This window comes from Pezoporus occidentalis, unplaced genomic scaffold (genome assembly GCF_034315485.1).
Source record: "Pezoporus occidentalis ecotype Australia unplaced genomic scaffold, CSIRO_AGI_Poc_V1 ctg10, whole genome shotgun sequence".
Taxonomy (NCBI): Eukaryota; Metazoa; Chordata; class Aves; order Psittaciformes; family Psittacidae; genus Pezoporus; species Pezoporus occidentalis.
Window position 1 is genome coordinate 3,586,783 of NW_026912779.1, and position 19,127 is coordinate 3,605,909.

Below are 19,127 nucleotides of genomic sequence, written 5' to 3' on the forward strand. Positions count from 1 at the left end.
GCATGAAAAGGCAAGACAAGGGAGCATCCGCCTTATGTGGTGCAGCCCTTTCACTCAGCTATAAGGAAGAAGTTCCTGTGCCTGTTTTCATTCACTAGACCTGTCTCTAGTGAGCTGTATTCCTGTTTATAAAGCCAGCTTTAGCCAAAGCAAATCCTGACAAATTTTCTTCTGTGCTATATTGCATGTCAGCTTCTCCTTAATCCACATGGAATTACTGCTCTGCCATTACCGTTTCCTTTATCCACCCTTTCCCTACCACATCCGTTTCTAATGGCTGATTATTACCAATTAGGACCCTCTTCAAAATCCGTCCCATAAAAATGAAACCAGTGCTCAACCTTCCTTAATACCAGAAACTTTCAGAGCTGTTTGCTCTGTTTGCAGCACCATCTCCTCATTGAAAACAGCCATTCCCATTACTTACCCATACACTGGTGGGCAGGGCAGCATCCTGGCATCAGTGCCCCACACCGTGATCCACACAGCTTGGCACAGCACTAGCACCTTCCTATCTCTGGCAATTGACTTAATAGGCTGATTTAAGGTGCTGAGAGTAATGCTGGCAATCACAGGGAGATCTCAGCATTATTCCTCTGAAATACTCCAGATGATTCAACCTCTTTGTTTCGTTTTGGACAGTGATGCTTGTGGTGCTTGGTGGAGGTGGGAGCAAAGTGCAGACACAGACACATGGTTACCCGTGCTCGTGGTGGCCCAACCAACTACAGAAACGTCTAGTTGTGTGTGTTCCTGTGTCACTGTTCATGCTCCAGAACAGGTGTCCTGACCAAGAACCCATATCCATTCCACACGGGCAGGCAGCCTGCAACAGGCCTTTCTGTGTTTAATGGGTCTTCTAAGAAAAGGATCTAAAAGAAACGGTTGAAATTTAAGTGAAATATCTCATTTGCCTACAAATGACATATTTCAACTTTCCATTTTATGGGGGGAAAAAAAAAAAAAGGTGTGAAGGATTCTTTTTTTTAAAAAAACATTACAATTTCCAATATTTTTTTTTTTGAATTGCCAATGAAGAGAAAAATATGTGATTTGCAGAGCTCTAAAAATAACGAGTTAAAATAGTTTCTGCCTCTCAAAGGAGGCCTCTTAGTCCTATAATTTCTGCAGATTTTGCCTTGCAGGATGGGTATTTCAAAGAATGATATAATGTCATTTCTATAAGTATCGTCTCATAATCTGCTGCCACTGTTGGAAATACAAGTTTAGAGACAGCTTGAGCAGAAGAAATACCAGCTCACCCAGCTCTATTAAAAAAAATAACGTGAAACACTTGAAGAGGAGGAACAGGATGTCTATTCCAAAGGTGAGCAAACAGTGCCAAACATTTCGAGACTATTTCTTTTTGATATCTGTCTTTGGCTGTATTTGCAACTCTTATGTGTTTGTCTGCTGCAGACAGCTCAGCAATGCCTGTTATAGGGTTGTTTATTCCTAGAAAGCAGATTTGAGAAAGAACACTCACATTTGGGCTGAAGGAATGCATGAAGTGTTTCAGTCCAGAAATATGCGATACCAAGTGTCCAGTTGTAATAAAGCAGTGTTGCTCAAATTAGGGGTATTTACCTTCAGCTAGTAGAAAAACAAAAGAAAACCAGCAAAGCTATTAAAAATTCAAGTTACTCAAGCAAAACATAAGAATAATCTATCTCCTGTCTAGTCCACCCCATCTCTCACATCTTTCACTTCTAACTTAATCTAATCATCTTTGCTCAGAGGGGACCTCTCTGGCCCCATCGCCCAGGACTCACCCCTGGTACAGAGATGAAGCAGGAAGGGTCTAAGGGGAAGATGGGGTCTTGCTGCTGGAGGAGACCTCACCGCAGTGCTCGGGAGGGAAACCACCACTTCCTCTGCATGGCCAGCACAGCAGCCCTGCTCCTTCAAGATTAGCCACTTATCAAACAGCATGGGAGGCCCAAGAGAGCAGCAAACATTTGCGGGTTGCAAGGAAAGAGGAAGAAGGCAAATACCAGATGGAGGGGAAAAGGAGACTGAAAAAATGCTGGGTGGTGGGAAATGGGGGAAACCAGACAGGAAGAAAAACGGGGTGAAAAAGCACCTTTTGTTTCAGGTACCATCTGTAATGTTTCAGACAGACGTGCCCACATGCACACTGGTTGTCTATTCCCATGCCCGAGGCTATGCAAGAGAGCAGTGGTCCTCAAGCCGCTACCAGGCTTACTCTTAACAGAGGGTCTTTGAGGCTTCAGCAGCAGGCAGCATGTAACAGACCAACAGTCATCCAGAGCCATTTGAGAGCACAAGCACATTGCACACTGACCAAGCTACCCCTGCTTTCATAACTCAACCCTGTAATAAGTAGAAAGCTTGCCCTAAAATTGTGGGAATTTCGGGAAAGAGCCTAAAGCTTTTACATTGGACAGCTGAGCTTTCCTTCCTGGCTCCCTGCTCATGCTCATCACAAGAATTGCCGATCATGTGAGAAAGATTCAGGATTTATAGAAGGAAACTGAGCTTGGACCTTAAGTTCACTTGGAAAACGGAAGGTTTGTTCTTGGTAATAGTGAAAACAGACACAACTACAGCCAGAATGTCTCCCCCTTTCCACAGAGGAAAAATGACAGGGAAAGCCAAAGGAAAAAAAAAACATTTCTCTTGGTGCCAACAAACCTCTGTTCTCTTCTGCAAAACAAGCAGGAGAGGACATAATATTTCTGCCCTGTGTTTAGGTTTTATTAACTAAGATATAGGTATACATTATGCTCAACCTTTGCCTTGCAAGAGCACACTGAAACGTGTGGTTTGTATGATGAGAACAGTTTCTCCCTGACAGGCAGTGCTGGTTTCCAGAGATGGCTGATAGCCTGTTTCCTTCATAAGGACTGCTGCTCTTTAATCTTTCCAGTTGCTTTCCTTATCCTACCTAAAAGAAGGATCATACAGAGGGATGAATCTTTCCCTGTGGAGACACAAGACTATCTCCTCAGGGAATTGTATAAAACCCCTTATTGCAGAATGGGTGACCCTCATAAAATCTCTCTGCTTTGGGAACAACAGTGAAGAATTCATCATTTACAGTAGTTTTCCTAATGAAAATAGGTCTATTTCTTAGACAAGACCTAATTGAAAACAAACATCTCCTCCCCAGCTTGGGATGCTTCTCAAGAATGCAGATCCCAACAGTTTTCCAGAAGAAGAGGGGCCCCAAATGGCTCCTTTTCAGGAATACCTTTCCATCTTTTGAAGGACTCAGAAATACACAGCCCTGACCATCCCAAAATTCAGATGTCATAAGACAGGTTGTTCAAGTACAGCAGAGTCTCTCTATATGTATTTCCAAGCAGTTACTGTTGTAGATACAGCAGATCTATTGCTCATCTCCACATAATCACGCTTATCTTCAGCACCTATATAAGGTCTAAATATTATGCTTATTCTATGGCTCACAAACTTAGGTTAGTTGTTGATCTCTGGCCATGTAGCTGTTGCTCCTACTCTAGCCCTCACTAAAGCAGATTTCCCACTCTAAATTTGAGTGATCAGTCATCGGAATTCTTACATAAGCCCCTTTACTTCCTTCTTTTCCTTTAAATCATAACTACCTAAGCTAGAAGAAAATGGCAAACATTGCCAGTTTCTGAAAGGGCACTAAAAGATTCCCCTCCCCAGCACTAATTTATTTGAAACAAAAAACCATTCCATCTAGACTTGCTTAAGACTCAGAGGTACGTTTAACATACAACAGCATGAAGTGAAGGAGCAATACAACTGTGCATTTGGCAGTGCACAAGTGTAATAATTTCCAGGGTAAATGGACTGGCAGTTTTAGCCACATGGATAATATCAAGGCCAAGATGGCTAAATTCAGCCTGGCCTGCATCTGACTGAAGAAATTTGTCATATGCAAATAGACACAAAGATGCATGTTGTTCCTGACTCCAGCCATGACATATGCTAGCCTCCATCCTTTGGGTTATCAAGGCTAATTGTGAGCCACTAAAACCACTGCAGCGTTGCAGGGTATTTATTTGCACAGTGATATCTTATGAACTGTGATTTCTTTTACTAAGATGTAACTACCAAAAAACACCAGGAAGGAAAACAAAGTCATGAAGTTGTATAAAACAATTAAGTCAATTCCACTGCTTATGCCTAATCTGTCTTTGCAGGCTGATCATTATTAACTTTGTTCCTTTCTGGGTACCCAATAGGGTCTTTTCAGCCTTGTTGTCTTACGTATAAGCCAGGAGAAGGTGGGAACACCCAAAGAACAATATCCCTTGCAAAGCCTGTAACATCAGTGTAATTTCTCTGCTCATGGCAAGGCAGATTTTCCTCTCAGGATGCATCCTTGGGTGACTGCACTACCAAAGGAGTATCTCATATCTCAGCTTTTTTGTTGGGCTGATACAGGAACTGTTGCCTCAAGCAGTTTGGTCCTTGCACATGAGTTAATGTGAGCAAGGACTGTGCCTCCCTGAGATAACACTGGGATGATGGGTCCCCAGACTCACCAGTGATGAGGTTTGTCTCATGTACTGAAAACACCTTTTAAAACCTCCTTTTTACAAGAGAATACCATTAAAACACTGATGCATATCAAGAGGAGTGCTAGTCCAGAGGGAAATTCAGTGTTTCCAGGCTCTCTGGGAGAAGGCAACCGCCTTCACATCCTTCTCGCTGCATGTAAAACGTACCCCAAAGGAAGTACAATGCGCATGCCCTTCTGCTGCTAGCTAGTGAAAACGCATGGAAATGCCATGGGCCTACCCCTCACTACCAAAGCATGTCCTATAGAATTTAATAGGCCATTACTATCTTCCTACTGGCTCCTTTGGTTCCCAGGGGAACCTACCAGGGACTCACAGGGCATTTCCAGAAAGTCTATGGAAAGTCTCTCTCACTGTCTTTGTAATTCCAGAGGCTTTTAAGGCAGTTTCTCTCATACATTCCTTTACCATCCACTGCTTTGTTCATGGGCACATTGTGTAGGGCTTCTCCACAAAGCCTAGCAGGCAGGGATTGCAGTAGTGGCTGCATCCTCAATCAGAGGATGTCTGATAAGTGAGTGGACCTGGCTGGTGGCAATGATTAGTATTTTTCTTTGGCAAGGTCCATATTAACAGATCAAAATACTGGATTTAAATATCTTAAAATATGTAATTTTATAGCAAATATGGAGCCCTGGTCCAAGCCTTCCATAGGCAGTGAAATGAGGTACTTCTAAAAGACGTATTTGGTGCCATGACCTTGAATTGCTCTCTATACACAGAGGAAAAATTGTGAATCTGTCACAGAATGTCTCGTATTAGTTTTGTATGGTTTTGCCATATACATCTGTATAAAAGTAATTCAATACTTTCTCTATATATACACACAGAGAGAATCCACAAAGGCATCCCAAGCACTCTTGAGTCATTTCCAGATTCCTATGTGTGGAGCGGGAATTTCAGTGCTCTCTTGGAGCAATCAGCAGCAGCCTATACCATAATCTGGGGGGGTTGTTGGTAGTCTTCTAAACTCTCAATCTGCATTAATAAAACCAAGCAACTACAGACTGTCTCTTATGGCATGAAGCAGAAGGAAAACCTAGACTGGTCACAAGCAGTACTTTACCTAGCGTTTGGGTGGTCTTGGGCCAAGGGTATGTAGAAAAGGCTACGTTAAACACTCTTTAATCACACAAGCAGTGTTTTTCTTCAATCATAGGTAAGAAACAGTGGAAAATTTGTCTCTGGTTACCAGCAATCCAGGCTGAATGCACACCCCAAAAGGACCGCAGAAAGTATTTTGGTGGGGAGACTGCAACACCAGGAGAGACATTTGCCCATGTATAATTTATACTTTTTAAGAAGCTCTGACAAAGTTTGGCTGTTTGCTTTCCCATTAGGGAGCATGGGAAAGTGAAGACCTCACGTGATTGGAACACCTCCTGTGTTTCAGTTTTCTCCTTTCTCTCTACTTTGTTCTCCACATCTCTTGGGATTCTGATCCACAGAAGTCTTTGGGAAGGTTTATTTTATCTACCCACAGAAGCTTTACCCATTGATGGAGACTCATCTAGTGAGTTGACATCATCATGTTTTCATAACCTACTATTCCCTGAATCATCCTGGTCCTCAGCAGGGATTTTCATGGCTTGATAAAGCTGGTACTTATATGAATATGCTACCTGTGATAATAAATTAGTTCCTATTTAAGGTTTCTGATTAAACTTTGAATAAGGGTCAGAATAGGTTTTATAACTGTTACTTTCAAATGCAGAACAAGAGTAACATTCAAAGAGGTGGAAGCATAAAGGCACTATTGTGTTCTTTATCTACACTATACATCTACACCACCCTGCAAGGGGCAATGCCTACAGACACCTCTACCTGGATGGCTGGAAACAGTCTCTACTAAGGTGTATTTTGAATATCTTCCAAGGCAATATCTCTTCTAATGAAAATTAGCAAGACTCCTTTCTTCTTTCCTCCTAAGGTGAGCTGTTTGTACAGTTCCAGTGTATCAGGTCCTCTCCAGGCACTCCTGGCCAAGAAACACTCTGTTTCCCAGAAATGGAGGTTTACAGCTAGCAGCAAAGAGCACGCAGAAATAACCAACTGTGCAAAAAAACACAACTCCTAAGTGCTCCCTACTTTCAACCATCAAAAAAACCCTGTTAAAAAGCACAGGGATAGCGCAAACAGATGTATCTTAATTCTCCCCTTCACCTCTCTGTTTAAACCCAGCCAGAATTAGTGCACTGCCAGTATCCAAAGGTGCAGACCTTGTTGTTCTAAACCTCCTAAAGTTGTATTGCTCTGGGAAAGGACAGGAACCATAAAAAGCCTTAGCTGGGAGGCAGCTTTTATACTCATGTTCAGGCCTCTAGTAAGTTGTCCCACGAAACGTAATGAGACCTCCTGCTTAGCCAGGGCTCTTATTTCCATAGCCTGTGCCTGCACTGCTCTTATATTTTATAAGCCATATTAACTCACCTCTTGCACCAGGAGGTTGGGGCAGTGGCATGCTGTCTAATAATGGAACATATTTGTTAATACTAATAGACATTTGTAAAACTACCACATGCCTTTTAGCCTTCAAGTCAAAGCACAGGATGCTTGCGCGGGTTGTGAAATGTATGATGTAAAACTGGGGATGTTTTGGTTACAACATATCTCATTTATTTTGACTGTCATCACCCTCCCTGGTATATAATACCTGCTGCATGCAGAGTGAAATATTGCAGATGTTTGCAAAATAATTCTGGGCTGGTGGAGAAACCAAAAGGTCTCTTGTGCTTAAGGTCTGGTTATTTTCAATTCAAAACAACTAGGCAACACAGTTTCTGTGTGCTGGTATTTTAAAAGGCCTGGATTCCTCTGCGCTGACTCATACTTGCACTGCCCACCCAAAAACTTACCTCTGAGAACTTGTGGAGAGAGGCTCCAGCCATTTTAATACCCTCAGGAGTGAAGAATGTAGAGTAAAAAGATAAAACTAGTTTTAACTATTCATTAGTTTTTGGTACTTCAGATAATTTGTGCAATGGCTTCGGGGGTTTAATTGAATCACTTTTCCCACCTTGTCTTAATTTTAATTATACAGCAATCATTTTTACCAACCTGTGCAAAGGATCCATATGAAAATGTGACATATGACAATATACATTTACCTAAGCTCTAGGACTACTCTGACCTACAGGCAATTAGCTACTGCCTCCAGCACTCAAACGACCAATTAAAGAGTTAACAAAACGCCCTCCAAATCACCTACATGTTCAGGTTTTTGGACTGCCATGAACATTATACTTCAACTGATGTAATTTTTGACTGACTGATTTACTAAGTCTGCATCGGCTCAAATTCTAGAGCCATGACTGGGAAACCAAAGACTCAGATTTGATGAGGTGCTTTCATTGTCATTAAAGGCGATCCCACCTTAGCCCTTTCCCTAACAAGACAATCTTGCAGTAGTCATTACAAGATGTGATCCCAGCTTGTCGTCAGGGGGAAAAAATGGCTTGCTAGGTCAATGAGGACTGCACTAAGTTCATCTCAAGGATGTAAGACACCCCTCCGAGTGGCTAGCAGCCAAGAACAAAAACTTAAAGAGTCACAAAGGATTGGGTTTTTTCAAGACATGTCTCCCAAAGTTTTGCAGGTAGCTGATTTCAGGAATCCAGAGGGATTGAACCAGTAGTCACGAATGGACACCTTTACATCTGTTCGTGATTTACAGTGTACTAGTGAGCATTTCACTGCAGACAACAGATCATTAACAGCCAGAAGTACACAACAGAAGTGACCCCAAACCAGACAATTTCAAAGAAAATGTATTCAAGTGTGTTCTTGCACTGGAATAAGGGAGATCCAGGACACTGCTAGTTATACCAACAAAGGGAGAAGTGAAGGCTAGTAATCTGTCCAGGAAATCCCAAGTTCCAGTCCTGCCTCCAACAATAATTCAAGTTGTGGTTTTGTAATCTCCTTTCCTCAGCTGGCAATGGGGGATAGCAACATCCCTTGACATATATTATACATGGTGCCATGAGGATTGGCATTGCTAAAGTGCTTCGAAAATGAATGAATGGTCTGGGTGACCCACCAGGGTCTTGCATATTGGCTATTCTAACGTAATTCAGAAGAGTTCTGCCTTCTGTGAGCAATGTGGTTTCATGATGGTAGAGGTTGATTTGCAAAGCCAGCATAGCTCCTATGCAAGAAAAGCATGACTGAACAATAGAAAGTGCTGATCTATGAAATTGGTACAGACTTGAGACTTGCATAGAGATTCTCAGCTAAACTGATGCTGTTTCTCTGGAGCTGATTGACATTATCTGTCCCATGATCTTAATGCTCTGAAGAAACTTTTCCTGGGTTTGAACAGAAAAGGTATTACTGATTTGCCTTCTCTGGACACAGGACCCAAATTCTGCCAAGATTTACACCAGTGAAGTTCTGCTGGCTTTGCAAAGCCCAGTAGATACCGCTCTTCTGAATCCGAAAGCACACCAAAAAGCCATCCCAACCTTTTGGGTACCATCAAAACCTGAAGATAGAGCTAACCGATTCAGAATGGAATTTCTTTTCCACCCTCTGCACTTTCATTACTCAGACAAGGCCTGCAGGGCATGTTGGCCAAACAGCTTCACTACACAAACATGTGGTAAGGTGAAGAGAATGACATTAGAGGGATAAATGAATCAGCCCAGTGACTTAAGGCTACTCGTCTTCTTGCCTGCTATGTGGGGTAACCAATGCCTGGCAGTAGCAACCTTAGCTCTCCTGTTTTCCAAGTCAGGGAGCGTCATGGAGGTGATGCACTTGGCCTTCCAGGGTTTGGGGAAATCAATATTGGCAACATGAAGGACACTTCGTGACAGAGTCAAAGAATGCTGTTTTATCAGTGGAGGAGACAGTGGGAAAACGGGTATTTATAAATGGCCAGGTAAGAAGAAGAAGAAAAGCAGAACAAAAAACAACCTACAACCCCCCGAGTGCTTTATTTTGTTGGCTGTATTTGCTCTACAGTCCAGTGAAAGTAAAAAACACCAACTGCTTGACACCAGGGGCTTCTCTGCTTTGAAAAATAAGGAGACAAATTCAACAGTGAAGAGTCGGGATTCCATAGGGTTGTTTATGTATGGCATACATGCAAATGCATCTGATTATGTAGAAGTGTGTCTGTGTGTATCGTAGCATTAACACCAATTCTTACAGCCTTATGAAATGGTATATTAAAAAGAAAGAGAGAAAGAAAGGAAAAGCAAGCTAGGTTTCTTTTTCCTCTTTTACAAATATGATGCAGTTTACAGAAGCATGGTCCTTTTTTAGGAGGAATTCTAAATGCATCATTCAAATATTGTTTGAGCTGAATGCATGATATACATATCATGAATACATATAATCACAGCACAGTCTTTTGTGGAAGTTCTGAAAATAGCTTTGGAAAAAGCTGACCATGAGTTTCCATCTAAGGATTTGCATTTGGTTAACATGTGTGAACCGACTCCTTTCATTTCATCCTCAATGGGAACTATCCTGCTGAAAAGTTTGGCCTGAATGACAGAAATCATTTATGCTAGTCTCATGTCAAGGACAGCATCTACAGCCACTAGATGAGATTGTGAGAGTGAACTGGGGAACCCCAATGATCTAAAAATCCCTGTACCATAATAACTACTGTACTGCAAACTGCAGTCAAAAAAGATGAGGAGCCTCATGGCAAGTGAAGTTTTAAGTAATCTGCTGATTTTCCTATCATTTTTCCACCAGTTCTCCTTCGACAGGGAATGCTAAGATTGCTGGGAAGGCTCAAACTTCCTTCTCTCCAGCAGCAGTCTTGAAGGATATAACCTAGCTTCTCTATCGCTCCCATTGCAGCCTGCTGGAGAAAGAAAAGGCAGGGAAATGGATAAATCGCAGTAAAAAGGGCAATGAGATGGGTGAATCAGAACCTCCACAACCACTCAGCCTTCAGCTGGGTGCATGGGCTGCTGGGAAGCATCACACTGCAGCGGGAGGTCCACACTGAGGGTGTCTGGGGGTCAGAGGAGACATCCCTGCCCTCTGCAGATGCTGTGGGAACGGGTGAAACTGGAGGATGCGGGAAGGGTGGCAGGGAGGGCTGAGCTCTCTAAGTACCATGTTTCCTAGGAAACATGCTTCGACAGCAAATATCACATTAGTCCTGCCTTGTGGCCCAGCTCATGTGATGTCAAGAACAATTTCTCACAACTCAGCTCAGGAGGTTAGCAAGACTTGGTGAAATGTTCAGTGATTCTGGCCTGACTTCTCCAGCTGGGAATGAAACAAGATACTGAGGGCGTTTGCATCGCTTTGGAGGTTTGTGACAAATTCCTAAGCAAACCTTTGACTTATTTATTTATTTGAAACGCTATGGTGGATTTCCCTCGTAGCCTCACAGGTTTCCAGAGACTGCAATCACTATGTTTACTCTTAAGCACTCCATTTAACAAAAGAGATATCCCAGAACTGAAAATACAGGGGGGAAAATGGAAAACCAAGCAATCTCTTGGAAAGTCTCAGAACAGTTGGATCACTGTTTAGCTTGTGAACTGATTTTAAAAGCTCCCTTGTAGACTTAGGACATTACAAAACTTCATTTACAACTATCCTTACTAATTTCTGTCAGCTGTAGCCTGGCAATATCCATAGCTTGGCAGCTTTAACTAAGACAGACATAAGCCCTGGCAGAACAACTCATGTATTAGATGCACTTCAAGCCTTCAAGAGGGCTCCCACCAGCTCCTTAGGCTGTGGTTCAAATACCTTGGGCTGGCTCTGAGCACAGGGATGCAGTGTTTTGCATCTCAGGGCTGCACAACATTCTAAGGTTGAGTATTCTGGGGACTATGTGGTACCACAGACCACAATGGACCTGTCATACACAGCTTTCATTCTTCCCTGAATTCTTGCAGACTGGCCCTACTGGAAGGTAACCACACTGTGTTGTAGAGAAGTCCCACTCTGCTGCCATTACTACTGGCTTCACATTTGTGACTTCAGTGGAGTTTCTTTGACTTCTGTTTAAGAGAAAAGAGACTAAAACTGAAAACCCTTCCTCTGGTGACACACTTCATCTCATACTTAGTGAAATATAAAGACCTTTTTAATAGAAAGTAATATATTTAAACAAATTAAAAATAGCCCCACTAATTTCTTTTTAATCATAAGCTAACTTAGGTGTGTGACCTCTTTATTTCCTTTTGCTGTTTCTCATCTTCAGTGATTTGAGCCCTCGCATCCAGGAGGTTTTTTTCCCCTCCTTCCCAGGGAAATGAGAGATGAATAGAAAAAGAACAAGACTGCTCCAGGTACCTGAGAAACACCAGCATAGAAATAGGTCCATCTCTTCCTTTCATCCCATTTTAGATATAGGAGGCCTGATGGATCAGATTTTCCTTCAGGAAAGCCAGGATTAAAGAGGTCAGGTCAGCAGTGTGAGAATGCCTTTAAGAACAGTGTGGGAACACAAGACTTCCTTATTAGCACATTAATGTACCGAACCTGAAGCTCATTTAAACGCGATGGAGCCAGCTGACTTCTTCCCCCCTCAGCCTAAGTCTGCTGTGTCCTTAGAGCTGTTAGATCGGACAAGTGACAAATCTCCACAGCCGAGTGTTAGTGGAAATCTCATAAAACAGAACAAGCACAGCATTAGGATTTACTGACCACCGTAAAGATTTCTCTTAAGATTCAAAAGCAGAGGTTTTACAGGTGGGGAGCACGACAGCAAAGGGTCCAGCTGAGATTACACAAGGTGAAGATATACCGGACTGTTTAGCAGAAATGTGAGTCCCCTTGACCCGCAAGCAGCTTTGCAGGCAAACAGCCATTCCTCATGGACGTGGTGCTCAACCCACACCATCACCCCCTCTGCTCCTCGCTCCCACAGCCCACAGCACATCCCAAGCTCCATCCCCAGCTTGCCTTGGCTTTTCTCTCAGCCCCATGCCTGTCCCTAATGGTAACACCATCTCCTCAAATGAAGGTGGCTTTGTGGAGAGCTGGAGGCTGTGAGGAGAGGTGGGAGCTGACCCTCAACAGGGGCGGATGATTCCAGACGGGTCCTTCACCTCAAGGCAGCACACTGACCCTCTGGGAAGGTGGAGTGAGGAATAGGCCTGTACTGAATACTGTAACAACAGTAAAATAGAAATGAAATAATAATAATTAATAATAATAAGAAGAATAATGCTGTTTCTAATCATGTGAAACACATTTTTCTAGATGTAAGACAAGAGAGGGGGAAATGGCTTTCAGATGAAAGAGGGGAGGCTGAGATAAGATAATAAGTTCTTCCCTGTGAGGGTGCTGAGGTGCTGGCACAGGGTGCCCAGAGAAGCTGTGGCTGCCCCATCCCTCGCAGTGTCCATGGCCAGGTTGGACACAGGGGCTTGGAGCAAGCTGCTCTAGTGGAAGGGGTCCCTGCCCATGGCAGGGGTTGGAGCTGGATGAGCTTTAAGGTCCCTTCCAACCCAAACTAGTCTGTGATTCTATGAAAATCAAGTACTTTAATCTTTCCCACTGCTTTCCCACTTTAATCAGCCGCACTGCTTTATCCTGCATACTCTTTTCAAGCCTGGGCTACCCGCCCTCACACACATGTACCGTACACATGTCATATCTCTGAGACATGTAAATGTTATCTAGCCCTGCCTGCGGGGATGAAAGGGCTGAGCACACCCACCTGATGAGGCAGCATCTCCGGAGCAGTCAAAGGGAGAAGGCTCTTCTTACATCAAAGTTGTCAGATGGGGTTGTTTTCTTCATACAGGCATCAGCTTTTCCTTTCTTTCTTTTCATTTTCTTTAAAGTTAATTATATCCCAGAGCAGTAAACAGATCTTGTAGCACTTACAGCAACTGCTCCTCGTACATTAAGGACCTGAGCAAATGAAGATTTAAACTCTGGTAATGCATAAATAGACATGTCAGGTTTACCTGAGATACTTGGATAAACATGCCCCTTTTCTTCTCAACTGCCTACAATAAAAACTAATACCTCATCCACAGGATGAAATGCATCCACGTGCATGTGAAACCTTTAGGGTCCCTACCAGCATGTTTTCACCTGTGGAAGGACTGGGATGGAGAAGCAAAGAGCTAGATTAATACTAATGCAGACCTAAACAATACCTCAGTATCTTATAGATAAATGATTTTGGAAAGAATTATCTGTTCTTATCGTAGGGAAAGATCTGTAACTCATTCTTAGCCTTTCATCACTAGGAGGAAATATACTGCAACTTCATTATCTGTTCTTATTTTTCTCTGTATGTGTATTTATCTCTCTGGCTCACTCTTTATCAATTCAGCCACCCGCGATCGCACAAGTGCAAAGTTCATGTGGGGCCCTTGCCAGCTCTCCCATTTGCTCATCTCTGACCTCCAAGAATAAGCAGCATACAGCTTGTTTTCATACTCTACACTACATTTTTCCCTGGCTGCAGCTGAAATCCCATCCTCACACGATGTCTTTTTTGTCCTGATGGGACACTGTGTGGTTAAAATCCACACGGAATCAGTCTCAGTACTGTACATCTCAGCAGGAGGGGCTGAAGCTGAGCCTTCCACCAAGCCCGTACATGTCCCAGCCTGGGGCTTTAGGTCGGGCATATTTTGAATTCCAGCTTGTTAACGTTACCTGCTCCTGCACCCGTCTCCCCTCCAGCTCCCAAAGAGGGTCTGGGGCTTCTTACAACCCTTACCTCAGTGTTTTCCAACCTAATGTTTAAGATGTGCAGGTACATTTCTGGCTTCCTAATCCACGAGGGCAGTAACCCTATCCCTACACCTTCTTCCCCTAGTGCGCTGCCCTGCTTACCCAGAAGCGACCAGATCCCTCTTGTGTGCACACATGCGCCTTGTGGAACCAGAATCGCTGGGATTTTTCAGTAAGATCAAATTTCAGCCCTGATAGTCATTCATTCACTCATTCATTCATGGAAAACGATACATGGACTTCATCCTGCCCAAAAATGAAAGCTATTTCTTTTCCGGGGCGTATTGCATGCTGCAGCCAGCAACTGGCTGCCCCGTTTGGGGCATGCGTCCTTTGTAGAAGATTCCCCTATTACATCAACTCAGACATCAGCTTGCGAGAAAAATTCCAAGTGGGAAAGCATATGATTTTCAGTTTGGCACCGTGATACTACTACTAATACAAAGAGTAAGCATTTTCTGCTATAGCCTGGAAAGAGTTTGCCAAAAGTCAGGCTTTCGTATAAAAATAGCTGCATGTCCACATCACTTAGTTTCTCTCAGAACTATACAAAAAATACAAGCATTTTTTGATAGCTTTACCCTGCACTGCCCAGCCACATTAAGCCACAGTAAACTACATTCTTATGGTTGTCATAACATTTTGCTCTGTGTTGCTTGTGACGCAGATAATCTATTAAGATATATAAGGTGCAGAATGGTGCCTTTATGTCTCCAAGTTCCTGCGATCTGCTGCAAGAACCCAGCACAATTACTGCTGGAGTGGTGCAGGAGCGACTCCTCGCCACTGCTGCAGCCCACCAGAGGGTCTGGGCCAGTGACTCCAGGCAGGCTTGGCCACAGCCATAGGGGCTGTGGGGACCAGCCTTCCTCCCATTGCACTCCCCCTCCTCCTCGCCTACCCCAGCCTGTCATCAATCTTACTAAAATGACAGCAGACAAATGTTAGCCTTTGCAAAGATCAAATGAAATCTATGGCTTTAGGGCTGTTCACCAAGGAGCAGAGTAGTCTACACCAGACACAGGCACCAGCAGTCACCTCCTCTGCATCAACCCGCCTTGAATCAGTTTGGCAGCCATCACAGTCATCTCTCCACAGGCAGCCCGAATCCTGAAATAGACTGTGACAAACTTTAATGTTTTAGCCTCTCCATAGAGTTGTTGGGGGATTTTATAGCAAGATTGCTCATTCGAAACTTTTCTGGGTGAGAGTTTTGAGTGTGTTTGGGGTGGTGTTGGGAGGGGGATTGCGTTTGCAGTCACATTGACAAGCAGCTCGGGAGCGCACAGGAGTGGGGGTTCATTCGGGTTTAGTTCTCTCGGACCTTACATGTTCAGTAACCTGAGTTCTGCAGGCAAAGGGGAGGGGAGGGAAAAAAGGAAAAGGGAAAAAAATAAAAGAGATTACTCCATGGCATAAATATGCTGTATGTGCCCTTGTCTCATGCAATTTCTTTACATCGATGTGCAGGAATATTTATCCCCAGTAGAAATGTTTAACTAATCTGGTAAATGTCAAGCCATATGGTGTACATTGTAAGGATTTCATCAGGCCGTTTTAACTCTTTGTGAAAGTCTCTCCCTCTCTTTCCCTAGGCTTCCCCCCTTCCTCTTTATTTTTCCCCCTTTGTTGCTGCCCCCCAGAGCCCATGAGGAAGGAGACCGTGTGAGGAGTGTTATGAAGATGAGTTAGATCAGGGGGGCGATGTTCATGTTTTATAATATCAAGCAATATTAATCAGAAGTGCAACTCATGGGGCATCTTTTTGCTGGGCAAAGAGACCCACTGCATGTTTTATCAGCAGTGACCTGCAGAAGAAGATCACTAATACTTATTTTGTTAAACAAACTATCCACCCCAACCATACACAAAGTTCCAAGGAGCTACCTCATCTCTTATTGCTTCCTTTGAATAATCGAGTCTTTGCAACAAATAAACTGCACTTTCAAGTAAAGGAAATGTTTCTGTACAGTTAATATCTAGTGTATCTCCCCAAAAGAGTGCGATTTACAATAAGCAATATCAAAAAGGAATAAACCGTTCTATTAGTGCCAATCCTTGTTCATGGTTTTATAACAAGACGTATCTGTTTTCTTCCTATAAATCTTGACTCTATTTTTAGAGTTTGCAAATAATGATTCCAGTCTTTGGCTGCCTGCCACTTCTGTGGAAAACTAGAATAGCCACAGTGCAAGGCTATCATATATAAGGAATAAAGGAAATTAAAGAAGAGGGGTATCTTGTTGAACTCTGTGTAGTCCATACCCCAGGACAGACCTGTTTGAGATAGTGATAAGTGATGCACATGAGTAGAATGCATCAGGGAAAACAGAAGGAGGCTGGAAGTTCGGCCCAACTTCCACACCTATTTCAGAATCCTTTTACCCAAAACAAATTGCAATGGCTTGTACCTATATGGGCTTTTTGCTGCATCACCAGTGCGTGCTCGCACACAGCAAGCCCCTTCTGGACACCACTGCTGCCTTTTCATCTTAGGGGCCACTGAATCTACTTCTAACATATGTGTGCAGAGACAGAATCTGCAGGCAAAGGATTACAGAGCATTTCTTGCTATGGTAGAGCCCAGGAATAAAAGAAACAACAGGAGAAACTAGCACCTTCAGCCTTGGCCTCTGGACATTTTGGAGCTGTGGAAGGCTAGGGAGGGGGAGCTGCAGGTCAAGGAAAGGATAAGATCTGGGTGTCTGGGAATGGGGAGGGAGAAAGAGGAATGTGGTGAAGGAGGTAGAGAAGGAAAAGCAGGGAAATGACAGCATTCAGATAAATTTAGCTCAGAATCCAAACTTCAGGGGGAGGGGAGGCGTTTCCTGCCCCAAACCTCTGAACTTTCTGAGACTCTCCCATATCACGAGTGATTTACCTGTAAAGAGAGCTGAAAAAAAGGGGGGGGGGGAGAAAAAGAGGGAGAAAATTGAAATAAACAGTTCTCTGGTGTTTAAACAATCCTTCCATCCTACTCCCCCAGGGTCAAATGTTCAAGCACAAGGACACAAACAAAAAAAAACCCGAAGGGAAGAAAGGAAAATCACTTTAAAAAGAGGATTTTTACACAAATGCATTATCCCCAGTGTATCAACTGATAACACAACGTGCCTTCCCCACATACCTGCTAGTTGCCTAACTCCAAAGTATGTACTGGTACATCATACTTCACTTCGCATCATTTTTAAGCGCATTGGTGAGTAATAGTACGACGGCTTTGTAGTTATCAGAGCTTTGTTACGTGCAAGCATTTTGGAAAACACACAGCAAGTGCAAGGCTAAGCTGTAAACACACCAAAGGAGCAGAACATGAAAACAAGTGTTAATAATGAATCAGAAGCACTGGCCCAAGACTTTTACTGTGGTAGCTATAAGATGAATGTATCTATTAGCCATATATCTCTATATATAAATATATAAAATCTCTCACACTAATGTGTTTCCAATAACAATGTTATCTGGCTGTATAGCAGCCTCTGAGTATTGAGGAAGTTGTTGACAAAGACTTCTGCAATAGCCTGTGTGATTTTGCGTTATTTCCTTTAATTGAACCAGTAAGAACTGCACTCCTGCACTCCCGACCTACGCTCAGAAGGCTAATTTGAGATTAGGGTAGTCTCAGAGTAAGAAATAGGCAGTGCATTTTTAAAGCACAGAAACATTTATATAGTAATAGAAGATTAAGGTCAATTTGGTGCCAGGATCCTTTCAGCCCCAAACTGCTTTGCTCTTAAAGGGTTCTTTGGAAGGACTTTGGTGAGACAATGTAGTATCTAAAGATCAGAAAAGTTAAATTCACTCAGCTTTGTCTTTGTGCTGAGTGTTTTAGGGCTTGTAATAAAGATGCTGCCCATGACTTTGAGTCCTTGGTGCCTTTACAGTCACCCAGTAGGACATTCAGAAGTCCCTTAGGAAAACTTACACAAGAGCATAAAATATGTCATGCCAGATAAATGACTCTTTGTGGCTCTTATATTATTCTGGTCTAGGACTGAATGTTGCAATACTTAAACCATGTGTAGTAGCCAGGGGATGAATGAGACAGGCTCCTCAGTGGGAGAAGGAGACCCCAAGTGATTTGGGAGAAGATAGGAGGAAAAATGTTTTGATTACAGCTGTGAACATTATGCCAATATACTAGGCAGAGCCTGCTGCATGACTCCGTGCCAAAACACAGAGGGATGACTAAGGCCCAGATGAAAAAGGGGACCGAACAGCGGGGGGAGTGTGTGTGTTTTTAATATGTGTGGATTTACTCCATGTGTTCTCAGGCACAGTGATAAACAAATAGAGAAGCCTTACGCGGGGCCGACAGCGACCCAGGCTCCTGCGTCTGCTCCTGGTTCTGCTCTTGCCTCTATAGGTTTGTGGCTGCCTGGGTGTGCTGTGCCTTCAGCCTCCCCAGGATACACGTGTGCCAGCCATGCTTTAAAAGAAGACCTAGTAAAGACGATAGGGAGATTTCTTCTCAGGCTTCCCTTTCCCCATGTGCTCCATCAGCTCGCATTTTCTCATGCAGGGGCTGGAGAGAGGGCAGAGCTGTGCTTTTCACTGGGAACAAGAGGCAGAGAGGAGCTGTTGTGCTGAAACTGTTCCCTTTGCCATGTAAAGAAGGGACAGGATGAAAAGAAAGAGCTGGAGACCAGTTAACTGCACTGCCTTTCTGCAGTGCTGTATACAGAATACGCATATTCAGAGCTGGAATAATACATTTCCCTCAGCTGTAATGTTCGAATAGGGCTGATGGTGCTGTCCTACGCAAGGGCATTCATGAAGTCAGGAGGAATACTTCAAGCAGTGTGGCTGCAGGTAAAAGACCAAACAGTCACTGCTGCAACGTGGATTTAAGGTCTGTTCCCTCTATTTACACATGCAGATATTGTAACACTGCTATGCAAACAGTCCTCT

The 19,127-nt window shown here is 43.4% G+C and overlaps 3 long non-coding RNA genes across 4 annotated transcripts in view; all 3 read right to left on the reverse strand.

Moving 5' to 3' along the window:
* Positions 1-1,003: 1,003 nt before the first annotated feature.
* Positions 1,004-8,899, reverse strand: LOC134158173 (uncharacterized). Its single transcript, XR_009962627.1, has 2 exons — positions 8,743-8,899; positions 1,004-1,593 (listed from the first exon to the last, which is right to left on the reverse strand). It is a non-coding gene; the product is annotated as an uncharacterized LOC134158173 (long non-coding RNA).
* A 554-nt stretch (positions 8,900-9,453) lies between these two features.
* On the reverse strand, positions 9,454-12,611 carry LOC134158175 (uncharacterized). The gene is made up of 2 exons (XR_009962629.1): positions 11,811-12,611; positions 9,454-11,515 (listed from the first exon to the last, which is right to left on the reverse strand). It is a non-coding gene; the product is annotated as an uncharacterized LOC134158175 (long non-coding RNA).
* Positions 12,612-13,188: 577 nt separating this feature from the next.
* LOC134159071 (uncharacterized) overlaps positions 13,189-19,127 on the reverse strand; it is a 67,410-nt gene continuing 61,471 nt past the window's right edge. The window contains exon 4 of one of the 2 annotated variants that reach the window (XR_009963033.1): positions 13,189-13,379. This is a non-coding gene — a long non-coding RNA (uncharacterized LOC134159071). Of the gene's footprint in view, positions 13,380-15,057; positions 15,327-19,127 lie in introns of those variants that run through there. The other variant, XR_009963032.1, reaches the window with a different exon arrangement.